Raw genomic sequence first — 4,716 nt, 5'->3', positions numbered from 1 at the left:
GAGGGTTTTCCTAATGCCTGATCTCATTTTTCCCTGCTCCAATTTAAGCATGTTACTCCTTGTCACATCTGAAGGGAGGTGAAAAGAGCGAGAATAGGTCTTTCCCCTTTGGCAGCTATCATTCAAAGCATTTAAAGCCTATTACTATTTCTCATCTCAGTTTTGTTTTATTCTAGGCTAAGTAGTACAAAATTTCTTCTCTTTCCTTGTTTCTCTGATCTCTGCTTGTTCTCATTGTCTTTCTTTTGAGTCCCTCCCTTCACATCATTTTGAAGTGCTGCATCCAAGACCAGACTCAGTACTTCAGCAGAAGTCCTCCAAGCAAGCCGAAGGATGTCTCATGAATGTCACTCCTCTTTATACCCCCAGCATTCACCTTTTCTGCAGGTCCCTGTGCAGCACCAGTAGCTCACATTTGATGTCCAAGCCGGGGTCCCCCAAAGGGTCCTTTTTCTGTCGGCCTGCTGTGTAAGAAGCTCTCCCTCCTGAGGAATTTAAGTTGCCAATTGCTGAGGAATAAAGCACTGTCAGGACAAACTAGAAAGCCAGTGCTTTGACCCACGGTTCATTTTGAAACGGACCGTTATTTACTGAGCAAGAACCGGAGAACTCAGCACAAATAAAACTGTTCTCCCAAGTCTGTGAAGAGCTGTCTGACCCCAAGGCCAGTTTGATTTAACCTCTGCTGGCCAGGCTGTCATAGCAAAGAAAGCTGCTGGAACAATAGCAGCAGCCGCAGCAGCAAGGAAAACAGAAGCAGGGAGGTTTGCAGGAACTGGATGCCGGCCATACATCTGGGCAAGCCCACTGCACACAGCCTGTGATGCAAGCCCTGCTCAATGCAAACAGACGTGCATTTAAGCCCAGCCTACCCATAAGCTTTTAGCAATTGGAGGATCCCCTGGAGTGCCCCCTTCAGCATTAAAGGACCATTTATTTCCATGCAGGAACATCATGGAGAAGGGCATGGCTAGGGTAGAAGGGAAGCATCGCAGGGTCTGCCCACCAGGAGGGTCCTCTTTCGCCTTCTGGCAGAAACTTCCCTCACTCTTTATATTCTCTTATTTATGAAATAGGTTCAAATTTTAAAATAAATAAATACTAGTGAAAAAAAATCACCGTCAATAAATAGGTTGAAGTGATATTTTACTTTTCACTCAGAGCCCTAGCAATATCCAAATCCATGGGAGTATTTCAGTTGTTCTCAGTTTGAGAAGCCAGTTTGCAGAAGGTACTGCACGGCTCTACATAAAATTTGCCGGTTAAGGCTTACTCTTTTCTTTATTCTTAGATAAAGCACAATCTCTTGATACGACTATGGTTAAAGAGTACTCTGTGTGCATGTGCATGTGTGTGTGTGAGAGAAAGAAGCACACAGCAGTTTTTATTTTCTTACTTTTAATAGGGCTATTTTGTGAGGCTGAAAAAAAATTGTTAAACTTGCCTTAATTGATTGTTTAAAGTACCATGGTGGATTTGTCTTTTAAACATAGCCCGTGGTTAAAGTTCCCGTTGCATTGTATTTGAAGTAGGTCCTTTGTGCTTTAAAATGAAAACTGTAAAACTTTTGGTGTTTAAGGCTTTCTGACTCCAAGTTAATTGTTTTCCTTTAATATGAACAGAATTAAAGATATTAAAAATCGACTGTTGGAGCACATAATTGTGGCCTCCCATCTATTCTTCTTGTGGAAATGAAAGGAATATTGAAAGAGTTTCTATTTTACAATACCAGAGGTGGCCAAGCATTTACAACTCTATATATTCTTTTAGTTGAATTCTTCTAAACCTCACGCCTGGCTAGCAGTTTTCTCCCAGACGATTTTCATTTTCAAAACATTCACATCCAATAAACTACACGAAACATAGTGTGAGAGAAAAAAGGGTACAGGAAATGGCTCTGTTGCATGGTTATTACATCCTATTGCCTGTGGGTTGCTTTGTTATGAGTTTTAACTATGTAAATATGACGTATATGACATCAGAATTTAATCTAAAGCTACTAGGTGGGAGATAGAGTGTGACTTTATTGTTAAGGCTAAAATCAACTGGGTGTTGACAGGTCTCAAAAGTCACTGAGTATAAGCTTGAAAAGGAAAAGCTCAGACTGATAAGCTGTTCCTTGATTGACAACTTCAGGCTTGACTGCAAGTATTGAAAACAGTTGAGCAAATGGAGGGAAAAAAGTTTTATTTCATAAGAAACTACACTGGGAAATATAGGAGGATTTATAGGCTGATGTAGCACAAAAACCTAAGAAAAACAGGTGTGAGGTTTATAAAATCTGGAAACTGGGAAAGGACATTGTCTGTGAATGATTTCCCCATTATGGTTTAATTAACCTTGTAAAAGCCCCTATACAAAAATAATGCCACGATGGGGGGAAAAAATAAAACACTGGTGTCCACTAGCTTCGACTTTCAACAAATCATATGTCAACAGCTCATGGTAAGGAGATGGGCTGAAAAAAAATGAGAAGAAAATGAGAAGTAAATAAGAGAGAAGGATTTCAGTGGGAAATAAATGCACCAGGGAAAACAACACACTGATTTTTCATCTTTCTAGTGAAGTCAGACCAATTTTTGGCACTGTAAAATCCATTAAGCAGACAATAAAATAAATACAGTTTAAAGTAGCAATCGTGGGTTGATTGAAATGTTATGATAGCTACACATGCTATATCTTATCAAATATTATCCATAAGGAAGCATTCAATTCATATTGTGCCAATTATCATACTCTGTGCATCATAAACTTTTATTGCTTGTTATGGAATGCCACTCAGCCAACTTTTTCTTCAGATATTGCATCATCAGAGTCAGATGGAAAACATATTCTAATGTGGCAAAGTGTTAAAGAAATCTAATACTCTGGGGCTGAATGAAAATGTTAAGGTTCATCTCCTGGATAAGAAAAACAATTTATGAATGCAATATTCATTTCCTGAGGTGGGCATAAGAAAAAACCTCATCTGAAACTTAAAACCGAGATGTTGGCCTTCACTAGTTTCCTTAGTTTAACTCATTGATGTCATGTATTATGGACCACTGCTAAGACCACATCTGGGAAGGACTCGCTTTTTTCAGGTCTCCAGACCACTTTTACAGGGAACTCCTTGTATAATTGCATGTGCTGAGACTGAACCTCAAGGGCCAACGGATCATGTTTCACTTTTAATATATTACTGAAGAATATCAAAATAATCTACTTGTTTAATCTTGATCATGCCAGCTGATTAACACTTTGACACCCTGAATCACAGATGTTAAGTACTACAGGGTAAGGTTTCAGTGAAGCATACAAACTATAATGAGGTTTTGTGAAGTTACAGATCTGAAGTTAGTATATTTACTTAAGCATTCGCAGTACGCAAAGCAGTGCTGTATCAATCAAAAGACAACTTAGACAACATTCATCAAAAGCACCCATTGTACACGGGGGTAGGTGCCGGAGTTGGCATCGGCTTGCTGGGATGGGGTGGGAATATGACTCCTCGAGGACGTGACAAAGTGCTTCTTATTGCTCATTCAGGGGCTTCACAAATGAAGCAGGAAGGGTACAGTGATAGGAATTCAGTCCAAAGGACTTGTGGATAAGTGACTTGTAATGGAATCTTGGACCATTTCTGGTGCACCTCCTACGTGGAAACAATAACACCAGCAAACAGTAAGACTCCCCAGACCTGCAGGGAACACTTAGAAGCAGCTGAGCCAGGGGACATCCTGAGTAATGCCCCAGGTAGAGCTGACACATTGAGGACCAGATCAAATTCTGTTCTCTGATGTATGGGATCAGCTTGCACAATTTGTAGTGTGCGCTTCTTTGTCCCACCAAAAGCCCCATTGATTTCAATGACAATTCGCAAAGGCAAGGTAACTTAACACAGCCCTAGAAGAATACCTTTCTGAAGGAGATTTTGATTCTTTTCTTTCTAAATTCTCATGGTTTTCACTTGCTAAGTTTACTGACAGCAACTGCATGGTTTGGTAAAAGCATGCCAGGATCATTATAGATGTAAAATATATGGCAATGTATCAATGAGTGAGACTGTGTGCTTGACTCTGCCATTCCATATTGGTACAAATACCTCTTCCAAATTTTATTTATCTGGATCACGCTTGTTTGAGAAGAAAGCAACCAGAGATGGGAGGCAGTATGTTATGGTCAATTTATCTAATGTATATGATGGAATAGGGAAAGACCTGTACTTAGCTTCTTCAAAGCACTTCTTCAGGTTTCTCTGTCTATCCTGCAGTTGAGGACCAGCTGAGGTATCCTGTTGTAGGAGACCTCTCTTCTAAGCATTGGAGAATATGTACCTGCAGGGGTTAAATTGTCTAATCTGTCATGAAAGATTTACTCCCTGTGTGGAAATCCTGTATTGCCATAAGCTTTGCCCCCAAGGAGACATCTGTATCAGTGGACAGTGAGTAGGGCAGGAGCTACTGTCTTCAGTACAGTGAGTACCAATGGGGTGTTACTATGTCGGCTGCTCCCACATGGGGAGTGGATTTACAACAAATGGCAGTTGCCAGACTTCCATGATGCCCCACTAAGTATATCGAGCTCTTCACCTAGTTGAAGAGCCCAGCATATGTACCACATACCTCAAAAAGCCAAGGGGAAAAAGAACACTGCAAGATAGCAGATGCTCTGCAGGTGTCCAACCATCTCATTGGGAAGGAAGCAACCAGGATCCTGACAGATTCGATGACCACC

The sequence above is a fragment of the Nipponia nippon genome, unplaced genomic scaffold, assembly GCF_047370975.1.
Source record: "Nipponia nippon isolate SJK-2023a ecotype South Korea unplaced genomic scaffold, ASM4737097v1 scaffold_4, whole genome shotgun sequence".
Classification (NCBI taxonomy): Eukaryota; Metazoa; Chordata; class Aves; order Pelecaniformes; family Threskiornithidae; genus Nipponia; species Nipponia nippon.
The sequence above is the reverse complement of the archived record's forward strand: the minus strand, read 5'-3'. Positions refer to the sequence as shown.